Source organism: Elaeis guineensis, chromosome 7 (genome assembly GCF_000442705.2).
Source record: "Elaeis guineensis isolate ETL-2024a chromosome 7, EG11, whole genome shotgun sequence".
Lineage (NCBI taxonomy): Eukaryota > Viridiplantae > Streptophyta > Magnoliopsida > Arecales > Arecaceae > Elaeis > Elaeis guineensis.
In genome coordinates, this window is record NC_025999.2 from 53101896 (window position 1) to 53121195 (window position 19300).

The following is a 19300-nucleotide window of genomic DNA, read 5'->3' on the forward strand; positions in this document are numbered from 1 at the left end:
CTCATCTTGATATGCATCCTACTTCTACAGTGGACCAACTATCACCAACATCCACTACAAGGGCTCATTGAGACTTAGGTAGGTTTATGTATCAATCAAACTCCAGCAACCTCACTGTGAGCAGTAGTACCATCTCAGATCAAAGGATCAGTCACATAATTATAGCATCGAGACAATCATTGATGATTGAATAGAAATCCAAGTGATTTTTCATATGGTCACGCTCAGTACTAGTTATTCTCTAACAACTACCGGTACTCATCGTCCAGTATCTCTACACTGTAGATAAGAGACTCATCTATCTTGAAGAAAATGATCTATGCATCGATCTATCTGGATCGATCATCGTCCTCATGATGATTCTATAACTGAGAAAATTTAGAAATTAAATACATATCTCTAATTCTCAATACTTTAAAAATATGTATCGAAAGCTAATTTCATGGACGATTCAAGAACACATCACACTTGAATGAACAATAAATTTATTTTTTTATTGATCATATCAATGTATTAAGTACAATGTGTCTTCTATATTAGCTTCTAGGATATACATCTAACAATCTTTCACTTGGACTAAAGCCAATTGGCCACTAATCTTAAGTCCCATCTTCTCAAGGTGGACTTCTATTTTTGGCTGGCTCAATTGCTTTGTCAGCGGATCTACCACGTTATCCACGGAGTTTACTCTTCGTACCTTGAGATATTTTTTTTGATGTAGTCACGTATGATATGATGCTGCCGCTCGATGTGCTTTGATTTCTGATGAGACTTCGGCTCTTTAGCAAGTGCTATGGCTCTATTATTGTCTCAATTGAGTAGTATGGCATTCGACGTCATAATCCCAATTTTCTTGATGAACTTCTTGAATCAGAAGCCTTCTTTTGTAGCATCTGAAGCAGCAATATACTCACCTCTGTAGTCAAATCTGCTAAGATGGGTTGCTTAGAACTCTTCTTGCTGACTGTGCCACCATTGCAACTGAACACATATCCTAACGTAAATTTCTATCTTCAAGATCAGATATGAAGTTTGAGTCAGTATACCTCTCAACTCGCAATCAAAGTCTCCTCCAAAGATTAAGAATAGATCCTTAGTTCTTCTTAAGTACTTAAGGATGTTCTTCAAGCTATCCAATGCTCCTCGTTTGGATTCGACTGATACCTGCTCGTGATACTCACAGTCAGAATAATATCAGGTCGAGTACACAGCATGGCATACATGAGACTTCTTATGATCGAGGCATAAGAAATCCTACTCATATGCTGAACTTCCTCAGATGTGGTCGAACACATCATCTTGGAAAGATTAATACCATGCTTAAGAGGTAAAAGTCCTATTTTGGAGTTTTCCATTCTGAATCTCTTCAGCACCTTCTCTATGTATAGTTTTTATGAAGGCCTAGTATTCGTTTAGGTTTATCCCTATAGACTTTTATTTCGAGAATATTGGATGCTTTTCCTAGATCTTTCATGGAAAATTCCTTGGACAATCATCTTTTGACCATGGTCAGTATGAGAATATCATTCTCAATAAGGAGAATATTGTCCACGTACAATACGAGAAAAGTTATTGTGCTCTCACTGACCCTTTTATATACACATGATTCTTCTTCATTTTTGATAAAATCAAATGATTTGATTACTCATTAAAATGATGATTCTAACTCTGAGAAGCTTACTTCAATCTGTATATGGACCTTTACAGCTTGCAGACTCTATGATCATCATCACGAGATGTGAAACCTAAATACTACTCCATATAGATATCTTCCTCAAGATATCCATTCAGAAAAGTAGTTTTCACATCCATCTGTCAGATTTCATAATCATAGTAAGCTGCAACAGCAAGCAGAGTGTGGATGGATTTCAGCATGGCTACAAATGAAAAGGTTTTTGGATAGTTATTGCCCTCATGTGACTATAACCTTTTGGCACAAGCCTAGCTTTATAGGTCTCTACCTTATCACCAGCACCTATTTTTCTTTTATAGATCTATTTACACCCAATGGGTACAATATCCTCAGGTGGATCTACTAAGATCCATATTTGGTTCGAGTGTATCGAGTCAATTTCTAATTTCATAGCATCTAACCATTTCTCAAAATCGATGTCAGATATTGCCTCGTCAAAGGTATTAGAATCATCACTATGATCCTTATCTCCCATAAGGAATATTTTTTTTACTTCTTCTGTAAGCATACCCATGTACCTTTCAGGAGGTTGGAAGATCCTATTCTATGTGGTGGCTGAGGAACATCAACTACTGGCTCATGAATAATAGGTTCTTGAGGATTTATAGCTTTTTGCTCTTCAGAGACCTTCTCTTCGAGCTCAACTAACCTCCTACTACCACCATCTTGGATAAACTATTTTTCAAGGAATATGGCATTTTGACTCACAATCATATTATGATCTTGTGGAAAGTAAAAGTAGTATCCCATAGATTCTTTTGGATATCCTATAAATTGAGCTATTATAGATCTATCATCTAGTTTATCAGTTATCTGTCTCTTGACATGAGTTGGACATCTCCAAGTCTTAAGATAACCTAGACTCAACTTCCTACCATACCATATCTCATATGGTATGGTACGAACGGACTTTGATGGAACCCTATTCAATTGGTGAATTGCAGTTAACAAGGCATGTCCCCAAAGATATAAGGGTAGATCAGTGAAGCTCATCATGGACCTGACTATATCCAATAAGATCTTGTTTCTTTTTTCGAATACCCTGTTGAGTTGAGGTGTTCCAGGAGGAGTCCATTGAGAGACTATATCATTGTCTTTAAGATACCTGAAAATTTTTTGACTTAGGTATTCACCTTCTCGATCAGATTGAAGAACCTTAATGAGTTTTTCTGTTTGCTTTTCTACTTCATGTCTGAATTCTTTAAAATTTTCAAAGACTTTAGACTTATGTTTCATTAGATACACATATCCGTACCTTGACAGATCATCGATAAAGATAATGAAGTAGCTGTAACCATCTCTGATCTGCATATCAAATGGCCCATACACATCAGTGTGTATCAGGACAAGTAACTCAGTAGCTCTTTCTCCGTGTCTTACAAAGGATAACTTAGTCATTTTTTCTCGAAGGCAAAATTCACAAGCTGGATACGACTCTAGGTTCAGAGAGCCAAGGATCCCATCTTTCTCCAATTTGTTTATCTTATCCTCTTCAATATGGCTTAGTCTATGGTACAATAAGTATTTTTAGTTAATATTAGGTTTTGATCATGTAGCAAAAAGTGATTTTTAAAATTTTTTAAAATACTCAAATCAATAGCTTTATCAAATAAAACTATCGAGCCAAACCCAAAACCTTAGAATCACTTTGCCGAACATGATCCAAGTAAATTCAAGCATACAAAGAGATAGAATATCATACTTTAACCAAAATAAAAAAGTGGCACATTGGTGTTCTTCACAAGACCCCAAGGTAAAAGTTCTTCAATGGTGATCCACATGAAAGTTGACCAAAATCCTTTCCAACCGGTGCACAGCCGCAGCCTTGTCTTCTTAAGAACTCTGTCGGCCTCAAACTTGCATCACGATCGTATCAAAATCCAGTTGCTTTTGATCTTACCATCAAAACGACATCAAGAAGATACTCTTCAGGTGTCATACAACTTAAGATTTAATTTTTAGCTCCAACATATGAAAAAATCAAATCTTAGGGCACTCTAGCAATACTTGCTAAAAATCTCACCATCCTTGTAGCAACTTTTGCCACTCAAATTCTCTTTTTTTTTTCTCAGAATTTTTTTAGATTTTTTCTTATAATTTATATCCCTTCTCTTTAGCTCACCTAAAAATCTCAGCCAGAAGCCATCTGGGGCATCCCCTATAAATAGGGGACCAGGGGATTACATGGGATGAAGGGGTGCCAACTTTTAGTGCTCCAACTTCTCATATGCCAAATAAATTTATTAAGTAAATTTTTAGTGATTTAGATATTGAAGTAGAAGAACTCTTCTTTCTCTATATGCCATAAAAATTTCATTAATTTTTGGCATCAAAACATGGGATTTCTGATTTATCTTCTAAGGCAACGCATTTAATAAAGGGCATTCTTTAAGAAAGACTCTTTATTTCTCATGCTGATTTGAGGTGGGTGGCAATTATATTTTTGTATGGCTTTTGGTGAACATAGAGGAGTCTTTCTCCACTTGAAACTGATCTAAGTTGGATAAGAATCCAATCAAAATTGACCCAATCTCATTAGGTCAAAGCCAAATGGTCTAGGTTAGCTCAAATACTTTGAACCAAACCAATTTGGGAACTTGGATTAATACAATGTGCTACCATATCAAATTAACCCATAGAATTTATATTAAACTCTAATTAAATTAGATCAAGATCAAATCCCAAAGTAAATGACCTATTGGGTTCCAAATCTAGCCAGTAGTAGATCTGGACTTTTGATGTAACCCTAATCCGATGAGATTAGATCATCCAAAGAGTCCCAATCAACTTGGACTCTTTCAAATTAATTTCAAAATTAAATTCTTTCAATTTTTATCAACTCTACAAGTCAAGATTAACATCTAGCAATATATCATGACTATCCAAAAAATTTAAAATTTTGATAAAAAATTATCAAAATATCCTTCAGTGACAAGTTCCCGTATAATTCAATCTTTTAGTCAAACAACATCCCAAATGAGCTGTGGGTATGAAAATATATCAAACCCAATCACTTATCTTTATGTATCTCGATCTGAAGGTGATGATTCAGTTGATGATATATTAGAAATTTTTTTCTAATTATCACCTTGCTTTGGTCGAAAAAGACTTCCAGAATCATCATCTTATGAGATCACATAGGATGTTCGCTCTCCTTATTAGGAGTGACTGATCTCTTATTGATCATTCAAAACCTCCATACATACTTCACCATATTCAGAACACCCCACACAAGAATCAGAGAACCAAGTTAGGTAGTAAACTAAAACATGGATCTATGTACACAAGGTACCATGGTGACCTCAGGTCAAAAGATCACTTACACAACTTTCACAAGATAATTATCGATTGACATGTCAATAAGAATCCATCTGATTATTCTCTCACAGGTTAATTCAGTGAACTCATTCTCTAATGAGCACCCATATCCTTGTATTAGTGTCACTACACAAGTAGTTGTGAGATCAACCGCCCTTATTTCTGAGCATACATAGGACATACCAGTCTTACCGATATCAATGATTTCTGACTCAATGTACCAACGATTAAGAATATTTTAGATCAAGATTATCAAAGATTTTGATCTCATTAGCATGATCTCATCACGATCCTAAAATCATTGTCCAGACCTATGAGGTTCATTATAATATTAAAATTAATAAGATGCAGCATATAATGAATCAAAAATATTAATTTATTAATAATATTAATGTCAATTACATGAGTTTGGAAGATAAATTATAATTAATACCCTATCGCATCCCATATGCGATTGGCTTGTAGGACATAATTCTTTCAATCTCCCACTTGTATTAAAGTCAATCGTCCCTATACTTGATACCCATGCTATCAAGGTGGTAGTCAAACTACTGCATTGATAAGGCCTTAGTGAACAGATCTGCTATATTATTTTTGGTGTCAACTCGCTCCACGATCACATCGCATCTTTCGACTATCTTCCGAATGAGGTAGAATCATCTTAGGATGTGCTTGGATTTATGATGAGATCTTAGTTCTTTGGCTTGAGCAATTGCCTCAGTATTATCATAATAAAGAGGCACTGGTTGTTCAATCTCTGGAACCACACCCAACTCTGTGATGAATTTTTTTATCCAGACGACCTCCTTAGTAGCTTCACCTGCAGTAATACACTCAGCCTCAATGATCGAGTCAGCAATAGTTTGCTGTTTGAAACTTTTTTAACTTACTGCACCATCATACAAGGTGAACACATATGCAGATATCGATTTGCTATCATCCGGATCAGATTGAAAACTAGAATCGGTATAACCTTCTAGTTTTAAATCAGATCCACCATATATTAGAAAAACATCTCTAGTTCTTCAAGTACTTGAGTATGTTTTTCATAGCTTTCCAATGATCCTCCCCGAGATTAGTCTGAAATCTGCTTACAATACCCAAGGCATAAGCCACATCAGGCCTGGTACATAACATAGCATGCATTATTGATCCTACTGCCGAAGCATAAGGAATAGAACTCATTCTATTTCTCTCTTCAGGTGTCTTGGGAGACATCTTCTTAGAGAGTTGTATGCCTTGATCTATGGGCAAGTAATTTCTTTTACTTTCCTCCATGTTGAACCTCTTCAACACAAGATCGATGTACCTAGATTGGGACAAGCCTAGCATCCTTTTCGATCTATCCCTGTAGATCTTTATACCAAGTATATAGGATGCTTCATCCAAATCTTTCATGAAAAATTTTTGTGACAGCCAAGTCTTGATCGATTGCAACATCGGGATATCATTCTCAATGAGCAGTATATCATCCACATACAAGATCAAGAAGATAATAGCACTTTCACTACTTTTTTTGTACATACAAGGTTCATCCATATTTTGATGAAGCCAAACGATTTGACTGTCTCATCAAAATGGATGTTCCAGCTCTTCAATGCTTGCTTTAATCCATATATGGATCTATTCAGTTTGCATACCTGATTTGCTTTCCCACTTGAGATAAATTTCTCTAGCTGAGTCATATAGATTTTTTTCTTAAGATTTTTATTGAGGAAGGCAGTCTTGACATCCATCTGTCAAATCTCATAGTCATGGTATACTGCAATAGCAAGCATTTTTTGAATAGACTTGAGTATGGCTACCGACAAAAAGATTTTTTCATAATCAACACATTGTTTTTGTTTGAAACCTTTTGCCACAAGCCTGGCCTTATAGGTCTCTACTTGGTCATCTGCTCCAATCTTCTTTTTGAAGATCCATTTACAACCTATTGGGGTCACACCCTTAGGTGCATCAACCAACATCCAAACTTGGTTGGTGTTGCCCAGCTATGCAACCCAAGAGGGGGGGGGGGGGGGGTGAATTGGGTTTCTAAAAATTTTAAGCCCAACAGATAACTTATGAAGAACAAAACAATAGCTTTAAATCAATATTAATTACCTAAAGCAGTATTGCAAGGATATAATAAAGAAATAAGATAAAGCGATAAAGCACACCACAAATACAAGGATTTATAGTGGTTCGGTGCTAACCTTGCACCTACATTCACTCCCCAAGATCCCACTTGAGAATTTTAATCCACTATCCTTTGTATTCAACCCGAATACAAAACGTCGGAAACTTCGACACTAGCTATCCCAAGCTAGAATACAAGACGTCGGAAACTCCGACACTAGCTATCCCAAGCTAGATCACTTGTTTCTCGGGTACAAGTAAACCCAAAATACTTCGATTTCAGGTTCGGATCAACCTTTCCTTGTTTTGGAAATCCTCCAAACACAAGAACAAAAACTCATAAAGAGTTAGAAAATTTAGAGCACAGATTAATACAATAACAGCTCCTTAAATGAGCAAATATAACAATAAAAGCTTTACTCAAATGAAGAACCCCTTTTTCAGATTTTCTCAAAGTGGATGAATGCTTGAATGCTTGAGAAGAGGTTGATTGTTGATTGAAGATCTCTTGAAAGCTTTGAACAATCTCTAGATCAAGGTTGAAACAATAGGCGTGAAGAATTCTCTCCTTGAAAGATCTTGCTTTTCTCTTTCACAATCTCTATGGTATATTGTGGATCCTCTCTCTTTTTCTCTTTGGATTTTTCGTTGATCTCAGGCTTTTTCTTGCAAATTTCGGATCCTTTCTTCTATTCTTCTCTCTTTCTCTTTTTCTCTTCTTTTTCGTCTTTTTTGATTTCACGTTTGATCCGCTATTTAATCTGCAATTTCTTTCATCATTTAAAGCATTTTGTAGCATTAGAAGCAAGAGAAAACAATTTAGGTAGATAAAGAGCCGTTAGAGGATTTTTAGGAAGCATAAATGACAATTAAAATGGGCAAAAAAATAGCCGTTGCTGACAATTTCCGTCGCAGGGGTCGACTCATGAGTCGACTCATGCTTCAGGGGTCGACTCATGAGTCGACCTCTGTTGCAAAAACCAGAGAATGCATTTCTGGAAATTCTTGGCTCAAATTAGCAGGGGTCGACTCATGAGTCGACTCATGCCTTGTGGGTCGACTCATGAGTCGACTCACAGGTCGTGCCAAGCCAGAAAACTAGCGTGCCAAGGAGAATTTTTGCGTGCCAATCAGCTCACAGTGCCATGAGTTGACTCATGAGTCGACTCATGCACTTCAAACCTTCATAACTTCAAAAATATAAGTCCAAACACAATGAAATTTTCACCAATAGATTTCAAGTCATTTATTCTACCAAATGGTACTATCAAATCAGGATTTTAGTGAAATTACAATTTTGCCCTTGAAGAGCATAAGGACTTTTTCATTTTAAAATTATTTGTATCCCTTCAATCTGCTTTGTGATCATTAAAATCAATCTAGGAGCAACAATCTCCTCCTTTTTGATGATGACAAAATATTTGAACAAAAATACTTATGTTAATGCATTAATTTCAAAAGAATCCATTATAGGTGTATATGCTTGAAAAGAGTATGATTCTTTTGGCATGTAATATAAATGCAAAAATAGATTGTCTATTTTCTTAAAGATTTGAAAAGGGTATTAGATCATTTTGAGTTCAAGATATATCAGAGCAAGAGAAGATAAATAACTTTTTCTATGTATCAGAGTAAGAAAAATAATTATATCAGAAAAGATTTTACAATGTATTAGAGCAAGAAAATTTTATAATATATCAGAGAAAATTTCATACTGTATTAGAGCAAATTTCAGAGTAAATTTCTCATTGTATCAGAATAAATTTTAGAGAAAATTTTACACTGTATTAGAGCAAATGTCAGAGTAAATTTCTCATTGTATCAGAATAAATTTCAGAGAAAATTTCACACTGTATTAGAGCAAATGTCAGAGTAAATTTCTCATTGTATCAGAACAAATTTCAGAAAAAATTTCACACTGTATCAGAACAAATGTTATAATATATAAGAGAAACTTTCTCACACTGTATCGGATCAAATGTTATAATTTATCAGAGAAACCTTCACACTGTATCGGATTAAATTTTATCATGTATCAGAGCAAGTTAAAAGAAATTGTAGGATGTATCAGAGTAAAACAAATTTCTTAAGATGTATCAAGGTGAGTAAAATTTCAAAAGCAAGTTTGAATTTTGAAATATATCAGAGCATATAAAAAAAAACTTATTTGCATTGTACTCATGATTTTGCTTTTGATGGATGACTTTTAAGTTCTGTTTGATACCAAATTTTGATACCAAAATTTCTCAAAGTTTTGTTTAATCTTTCAATCCTTGTTTTTGTCTAATTTCTCCAATATTTGTTTAATTTCTTCAATATTTGTTTTAATTTCTCCAATATTTGTTTTTGTTTAATTTCTCTAATATTTATTTAATTTCTTCAATATTTGTTTTAATTTCTCCAATATTTGTTTTAATTTCTCCAATCTTTGTTTTTATTTAATTTCTCCTTCTTTTTCTCATAATTTAGGATTTTGCTTTTTGTCTAATTTCAATTTTTGTTTTTGTTTAATTTCTCCCCCTTTTTGACATCATCAAACATAGTTAACTCTTTCTTTTCTTTTTCTGAAATATTCTTTAATTTCTTCTTCTTTAGAATTTTTCACAGATGTTTGCTCCCCCTTAATATAGCAATTATCAACAGCAAACAACAACAAGGAGAAGACAATATTTCAACAGGAAAAAAAAAATATAACCAAAATATGATCATTACAAAGAGGTAGAAATATAGGTAAAAGATGATTCCATTAATATCATAATTATTTCAATACATAAAATTCAACCAGCTAAATGTCAATACATGGCCCCAAGGTATAGATCCTAGAACAAGACACTAACACCTAGGACCTAGATAAGTCAATGATCGGAGTCATCAGAGATAGGGTGAGGAGATGATGGATCAGAAGTGCGTCCTCTACCCCGTCTGCCTCTGCCATGAGTAGGAGGGCGAGATGAACTGGGTGGCTGAGAATGCTGAGATGCTAGGGCTGATACCATGAGTCTAATAGAATCAAGTACGTTCAGTGCTCTGGAAACAGATTGAAGTAGAGCAGTGAACTGGGTGGTAGCATGCTCACTCGATCCTCGGATCTCTTTCCTCAGTAGCTCATATCCACCTTCTAGTGCTCCTCTGAGCCTGCCAGCCTCTGCAGTGAGGTCTGTGACCTCAATAGTAGACTCCTGTGGCTGGGGATGGGCTAATGCAAGGACTTGCCCCTGCAAGTCAAGAACTCTGCCAGTAAGTCTCCAAACTGTATCCTCAAGCTGCTGTATCCTGACGGACTGATCTGAAATCATCTGAAATACAGTGGAGATGTGGGGAGTAATGGTCTGATCAGAAGAAGTAGCTCCAGGTACAAAAGAAGTACTACTCCACTGGCTAGACAGCAAAGAAGCCACACGCTGTGAAATATGCTCGATCTGATCGTCAGCCAGTCTGAACTCTGATGGAGGTGCTCTGCTCTCTGGCTGATACACTGGTTTGGGCATCCTAGTAAACTCCGAAGGGCCAGCCTCAGTATCAGGAATGAACTGTGTATCTGGTGATGCTGCCCTGAAGTCATGTACAGGAGAAGATGGACCTTCTTCTTCTACTCTGCCTTCAGTTCTGTCTTCAGCTCTTTCCTCAGCTCTCTCCTCAGCTCTTTCTTCAGAGCCCTTGATCCAACCACCAACAGTCTTTGTAATTTCCATTCGGTGCAGGCTGTGTTGGTTGAAAGTGTCCACATGTGAGAGCTTGGTAGGTGTCTCCCCCTCACAGCTAACTCCAAACCTCCTAAAAACTCTAGTAAGGGCCATACCATAAGGCAAGTGTGCCTTGGATCTATTCAAAGTTTCTCTCATGGCCTCTATCATAAGTGCAGGGAGGTTTAGGGGGGTCTGAGTGATGATATGAAACATGACACATACATCTCTGCCAGATAGTAAGTCATGTCTACCACTCCTAAGAAAGAATAGTTTTGTTACAATCTGATGCAGGACCCTCATCTCAATGGACAGTAGCTTTGCTTCCAATCTGTTTAAACTTCTTGAAAAAGCTTCTCCTAAGATAATTCTGATCCCTTCTTCTTTAATTGGGAGTTCCATATATGAGTATCCTTCACTAGGCAACTGAAGTATTTCTCCCAATATCCGAGAATCCAAGCATATGTCAATCCCTTTGACAGTTGAAGTCACTGACCCGTTTTCATAATTTAGGTTCTGGTAGAACTCTCTGACTAGATCAACATAGGTGACTTCCTTAAGAGAGCAATAAAGTTCCCATCCTTGATTTTTGATCTTGGTAGCAAAAGTAAAGCCTTCTTTCTCAAAGAACCGAAAATCTATATTTTTCCCGATTTCTACTTTTCTATCAGAAAGAGGATTTACACCGGGGCTTATGGAGGATTGAGAGGGACCTTGAGCAGGTACTGAAACTGGATCGGGAACACTGGAAGACTGAGCATGCCTTTTCTTTCGGACAATTTCCTCAGGCTCTCGGATTGATTTCCTTCTTTGGGGAAGTTTCATCTTTGGAGCCATATCCAAAAAGTAGCAGACAAGAAGACTTGAATTCAGAGGAGGAGGGATCACAAAAGAGTAAAGAAGAATTTTGGTGGAGAAAAGAAGTGAATTTTGAATGAACGGTGAAGTTCTAGGGCACGTTCCACCCGCGCCAATCACTGCGAGAAAGCACAGAAAAATCCTTTTCAAGGAGGCGATTTTTGGTGGAGAGAAGGAGGGAGAATTGCCTCAGAATTGATCCTTGGATTTGGAGCAAGAAGAGTTGGAGAGGATGGCTTTCGGAAGAAAGATGATGAGAAGATGAGTCGTCTCACGAACAGGGTTTCCCGTTTAAAAACAATGAACCCGATGGAAGTTGGTGGGATTTACAAGTTTGCCATTGAGTCGACTCATGGAGGTCGACTCATGAAGTTCAGAAATTCAGGAAAAATACAAATAAATTCCAAAAAAATTCGAAATTTTGGGAGTAGGAATTTTGCTCAAAGATAAGTTTTTAGAGTGATAAATCTGAGCTTTTGGGACCAGGATAGATGTTGAAAATTGATCTCTAAGAGTTTTTGACATCTATTCTTTGGAAATTGAGAAATTTCAGACAAATGGATCTAGAACTCCTAGATTTCTCCTAATTTCACAGAATCTATCATCACTAAGGGCCTTTGTAAAGATATCGGCTAATTGATTTTCAGTGCAAACATATTCAAGAATTATATTTTTGTTTTGAACATGTTCTCTTATGAAATGATGTCTTATTTCAATATGTTTAGATCTTGAGTGTTGTATTGGATTTTTAGATAGATTTATGGCACTTGTATTATCACATTTTATTGGTGTTTCATTAAGTTTGATTCCAAAATCTTCGAGTTGTTGCTTAATCCACAAGATTTGAGCACAACAACTTCCGGCTGCAATGTATTCGGCCTCAGCCGTAGACAGTGCCACCGAATTTTGTTTCTTGCTAAACCATGAGATTAGATTTACTCCAAGAAATTGGCAAGTTCCACTTGTGCTTTTTCTATCTAATTTACATCCAGCAAAATCAGCATCAGAATATCCTAACAAATTAATTTGTGAGTCCTTAGAGTACCATAACCCTATAGTTTGTGTACCATTTAAGTATCTAAGGATTCTTTTAACGGTATTCAAATGAGATTCCTTAGGATTAGATTGATATCTTGCACATAAGCAAACACTAAACATGATATCAGGCCTACTTGCAGTTAAATACAATAATGAGCCAATTATACCTCTGTAGTATTTTAAGTCTACGCTTTTACCTTCATCATCCTTGTCAAGCTTACTTGAGGGACTCATTGGTGTGCCAATTGGTTTGCAGTTCTCCATTCCAAATCTTTTGAGTAGTTCCTTGGTGTACTTGCTTTGGATGATGGAGATTCCCTCTTTTGATTGTTTAATTTGGAGTCCGAGAAAGAAGGTGAGTTCTCCCATCATGCTCATCTCGAACTCTCCCTGCAAAGCTTAGCAAAGTCTTGACAAAGGGATTCATTAGTAGACCCAAAAATTATGTCATCAACATAAATTTGTATAATTAGCATATCATTTTGGTTTCTTTTAATAAATAGGGTTGTATCTACATTGCCTCTTGAGAAACTATTATTTAGTAGAAATTTGCTTAGCCTTTCATACCATGCTCTAGGTGCTTGTTTTAGACCATATAAAGCTTTATTTAATCTAAAGACATGATTGGGAAAAGCATGATTTTCAAATCCAGGGGGTTGTTCTACATATACTTCTTCAGAAATATATCCATTTAAAAATACACTTTTAACATCCATTTGAAATAGTTTGAATTTCATAAAGCAAGCATAAGCAAGTAGAAGTCTAATGGCTTCTAATCTAGCAACAGGTGCAAAGGTTTCATCAAAATCAATTCCTTCTTCTTGATTATATCCCTTAGCAACCAGTCTTGCTTTATTTCTAATTACATTTCCATGCTCATCTAACTTGTTTCTAAAGACCCATTTTGTTCCAATTATTGAATAATCTTTAGGTCTTGATACTAAGGTCCAAACATTATTTCTTTCAAATTGATTAAGTTCCTCTTGCATAGCATTAATCCAGTTATGATCATTTTCAGCCTCTTCAAAAGTTTTAGGTTCAAGTTGAGATACAAAAGTACAATGATTAAGTACATCTCTAAGTGAAGAACGTGTTTTTACCCCATGCATAGGATCACCAATTATTAACTCCTTAGGGTGGTTGTGAACATACCTCCATTCCTTGGATAAGTCATTTGTACCTTGAGGTTGTTCTTGAATTTCTTCACCTTTCTCATTTTGTTTGACTTCTTGATCCTTGTCTTCTGGAGTTGCTGAGTCTTTCAAAGTGATCTCCTTCATACCTTCTATTAGTGGATCTGCATCATCAACACCCTCATTCTTCCTTGAAGGAAGATCGTTAGATTCATCAAAGACAACATGTATGGACTCCTCAACTACTAAAGTTCTTTTGTTGAACACTCTAAATGCTTTACTAGTGGAGGAGTAACCTAGAAGGATTGCTTCATCTGATTTTGCATCAAATTTACCAAGTTTTTCTTTGCCATTATTTAATACAAAACATCGGCAACCAAAAACATAAAAATATGCAATATTTGGTTTTCTTCCTTTCCAAAGTTCATAGGGGGTTTTCTTTAAAAATTGTCTAATTAAAGCACGATTTAAAATGTAACATGCTGTGTTAATAGCTTCCACCCAAAAATATCTTGGAAGGTTGCTTTCACAAAGCATGGTACGGGCTATTTCTTCTAAGGTTCTATTTTTTCTTTCAACTATCCCATTTTGTTGAGGTGTCCTAGGAGCAGAGAAGTTATGGCCAATTCTATTTTCATCACAAAAATTTTCAAAGTCTTGATTTTAAATTCTGTTCCATGATCACTTCTAATATTTTGAATTGAAAACCCTTTTTCATTAGTGACTTTTCGATGAAATTTAGTGAAAATTTAAAAAGTTTTATTTTTGTGAGCTAAAAAGAAAACCCAAGTAAAACGAGAGTAATCATCAATTATTACAAATCCATATCGTTTTCCTCCTAGACTAGTGGTTCTAGTTGGTCCAAATAAATTCATATGTAAGAGCTCTAAAGGTCTAGAAGTTGAAATAGTGTTTTTGGATTTAAATGAAACTCTAGTTTGTTTGCCTAATTGGCATGCATCACAAATTCTATCATTTTCAAAATTCAGTTTTGGCAAACCGAGAACTAAATCCTTTTTAATTAATTTTGAAAGAGAATGCATGCTAATATGTGCAAGTCTACGATACCACAGCCAACTAGTCTCATTTATTTTAGCACTTAAGGAAACTAGGCATTGCATGTCTAATTTAGTTAAATCATTCAAGTCTACCATATAAACATTGCCATGCCTATGTCCTATAAATTTAATGCCATCGTTAATAGGACTTGTCACAATGCAAACAGATGATTCAAAACTTACTTTATACCCTTTATCACAGAATTGACTAATGCTAAGTAAGTTATGCTTTAAACCTTTAACTAGTAAAATATTCTCAATGTATTTGGAGGGAGTGATACCAATGTTATCTATCCCGATGATCTTTCCTTTGCCATTGTCTCCAAAGGTGACCATCCTTCCATCCTTAGCATCAAGCGTGATGAATTGTGATTCATCACCAGTCATGTGTCTCGAGCATCCGCTGTCAAGATACCATTTCCTGTTTCCTTCTTGGGATGCTAGACACACCTGCAAGCACAGATCAAGTTTCTGTCTTAGGTACCCAAGCTTTCTTGGGTCCTTTCAGGTTAGTCAAATGGTTCCTTTTGGAACCCATATTTTTTTGTGTTTGCATATTTGTTAATAAGACATGTGTATGATTTATGTCCTATTCTTCCACATTTAAAACAAGTAATATTTGTAGACTTTTTGTTTGAATAATTTGCATAAATATCCTTCAGAAATTTTTGTTTCTTCAGGGGTTTATAACCAAGTCCAGCCTTATCATATATAGCTTTCTGATTATCAAGGATCATATTTAGCTTGTTTGAACTTAAGGTAAACTTATCTACTATAGATTTCAGCTTGTTCATTTCATCCTTTAAGTTTTGATTTTCTTGAATCAAGGTGAATTTTTCAATTAAAAGATTTTCAGCTTGTTTCACTAAGGACTGATTTTCCAATTTCAGCTCTTTGTTTTTCTTCCCTAGTTTCTTTAATTCATCAATTGAATCATAGAATGCTTCATACAATTCTTCAAAAGTAAATTCACTAGTAGATTCAGAAGTTACCTCATTTTCATGTGCCATCAGGCACAGATTGGCTTGTTCTGTTGAGGTTTCCTCGTCGGAGCTTGAGTCATCACTCGCACTCCAGGTCGCCATCATTGCCTTCTTTTTGAACTTCTTTGGACCTTTCTTCAATTGTGGACATTCGGATCTGAAATGTCCTGGCTTCTTGCACTCGTAGCATATAGGGGTTTGATCTTTCTCCTTTTCTTTGCTTTGATCCCCTTTTGTGAATTTCTTTCTCATCCCCTGTTTCCTTTTTCTTAGAAACTTCTTAAATTTTCGGGTGATGAGAGCCATCTCTTCATCCTGATCTTCATCTTCAGAGTCATCCGTTTCATAATCAGGCGAAGTTGTGGATTTGAGGGCAATGGTTCTTTTCTTTTTGACTTCATCCTCTTGATGTTGCTTCATGCTAAGTTCATGAGTCATCAAGGATCCAAGAAGCTCTTCTAGAGGTAGAGTGTTCAAGTCCTTTGCTTCTTGGATGGCAGTCACCTTGGCTTCCCAAGTTCTTGGCAGTGACCTGAGAATCTTCCTTACAAGTTCACTATTAGTATAAGATTTGCCAAGACTCTTTAAACCATTGATTATATCAGTAAAATGAGTAAACATAGCAGTTATGGACTCATCATGCTCTATTTTGAACAATTCATATTTATGTACAAGCATGTTTATTTTAGACTCTTTTACTTGATTTGTTCCCTCATGGGTGACTTCTAACCTATTCCATATTTCTTTAGCAGATGCACAAGTAGAAATGTGATTAAATTCACTAGCATCTAGTGCACAATAAAGAACATTCATGGCTTTGGCATTTAATTGTGCCAATTTCTTGTCAACCTCATCCCATTCTTTCTCGGGTTTGGTTGACTCCTCACCATCTATAATCTTGGTGGGTGTGTGAGGACCATTCACTATGATACTCCACATATCATAGTCGAGTGCTTGTATGAAAATCTTCATCCGAGCTTTCCAATAGGTGTAATTAGACCCATTGAAAAGTGGAGGTCGGTTTGTTGATTGCCCCTCGGCTAGAGAAGTTCCAACATGGGTTGCCATAGATCTTTGGCTCTTTGATTGTTAGATCAAAGAAGGGCTAGAGCACCGGCTCTGATATCACTTGTTGCCCAGCTATGCAACCCAAGAGGGGGGGGGATGAATTGGGTTTCTAAAAATTTTAAGCCCAACAGATAACTTATGAAGAACAAAACAATGGCTTTAAATCAATATTAATTACCTAAAGCAGTATTGCAAGGATATAATAAAGAAATAAGATAAAGCGATAAAGCACACCACAAACACAAGGATTTATAGTGGTTCGGTGCTAACCTTGCACCTACATCCACTCCCCAAGATCCTACTTGAGAATTTTAATCCACTATCCTTTGTATTCAATCCGAATACAAAATGTCGGAAACTCCGACACTAGCTATCCCAAGCTAGAATACAAGACGTCGGAAACTCCGACACTAGCTATCCCAAGCTAGATCACTTGTTTTCCGGGTACAAGTAAACCCAAAATACTCCGATTTCAGGTTCGGATCAACCTTTCCTTGTTTTGGAAATCCTCCAAACACAAGAACAAAAACTCACAAAGAGTTAAAAAATTTAGAGCATAGATTAATACAATAACAGCTCCTTAAATGAGCAAATATAACAATAAAAGCTTTACTCAAATGAAGAACCCCTTTTTCAGATTTTCTCAAAGTGGATGAACGCTTGAATGTTTGAGAAGAGGTTGATTGTTGATTGAAGATCTCTTGAAAGCTTTGAACAATCTCTAGATCAAGGTTGAAACAATAGGCGTGAAGAATTCTCTCCTTGAAAGATCTTGCTTTTCTCTTTCACAATCTCTATGGTATATTGTGGATCCTCTCTCTTTTTCTCTTTGGATTTTTCGTTGATCTCAGGCTTTTTCTTGCAAATTTCGGATCCTTTCTTCTATTCTTCTCTCTTTCTCTTTTTCTCTTCTTTTTCATCTTTTTTTGATTTCACGTTTGATCCGCTATTTAATCTGCAATTTCTTTCATCATTTAAAGCATTTTGTAGCATTAGAAGCAAGAGAAAACAATTTAGGTAGATAAAGAGCCGTTAGAGGATTTTTAGGAAGCATAAATGGCAATTAAAATGGGCAAAAAAATAGTCGTTGCTGACAATTCCCGTCGCAGGGGTCGACTCATGAGTCGACTCATGCTTCAGGGGTCGACTCATGAGTCGACCTCTGTTGCAAAAACCAGAGAATGCGTTTCTGAAAATTCTTGGCTCAAATTAGCAGGGGTCTACTCATGAGTCGACTCATGCCTTGTAGGTCGACTCATGAGTCGACTCACAGGTCGTGCCAAGCCAGAAAACTAGCATGCCAAGGAGAATTTTTGCGTGCCAATCAGCTCACAGTGCCATGAGTTGACTCATGAGTCGACTCATGCACTTCAAACCTTCATAACTTCAAAAATATAAGTCCAAACACAATAAAATTTTCACCAATAGATTTCAAGTCATTTGTTCTACCAAATGGTACTATCAAATCAGAATTTTAGTGAAATTACGATTTTGCCCTTGAAGAGCATAAGGACTTTTTCATTTTAAAATTATTTGTATCCCTTCAATCTGCTTTGTGATCATCAAAATCAATCTAGGAGCAACAGTTGGCATATATGGAGTCTATTTCAAATTTCATGGCATTGAGCCATTTGTCAGAGTCACTACTTATGACAGCTTTCGAATAGGTCGTAGGCTCATCACTCTCAATGATGTGGATTGTGTTGTCATTCTCAATGATAAACCCATATCTGAGTGGTACACTATGCACTCTACTCGATCTTTGGAGAGGAGGTGTGTGTAGTGGATGTGCCTCAATAATGGACACATCTGGTTGAGAACCATTTGATAAATTCTGGATGGATTGTAGATTTCGAACTTCCTTAAGTTTAACAGACCTTCCACTGCTTCCTTCTTGGATAAACTCTTATTTCAAGAAAATGACATACCTACCAACAAACATCCTTTATTGAGTTGGGTTATAAAAGTAGTATCCTATACTCTCCTTCGGATAATCTACAAACTTGCATTTTTCTGATCTAGTATCTAGCTTATGTCCATCAATATTTTTCACATAAGCTGGGCAGCCTCAAATCTTAAAATGCTTAAGATTGAATTTTTTTTCTTTCCATATTTTATATAGAGTGCTAAAAATAGATTTTGAAGGTATTTTATTTGAAATATATGCTGTAGCCTCGAGGGCGTATCCCCAAAAGGATAATGGAAGATCCGTGAAACACATTATAGACCACACCATATCTAATAAGGTGCGATTCTTTCTTTCCACAATTTTATTTAATTATGGAGTATAAGGAGGTATCCATTGAGAGAATATACTATTTTATTTTAAATAATCGAGGAACTCACTAGA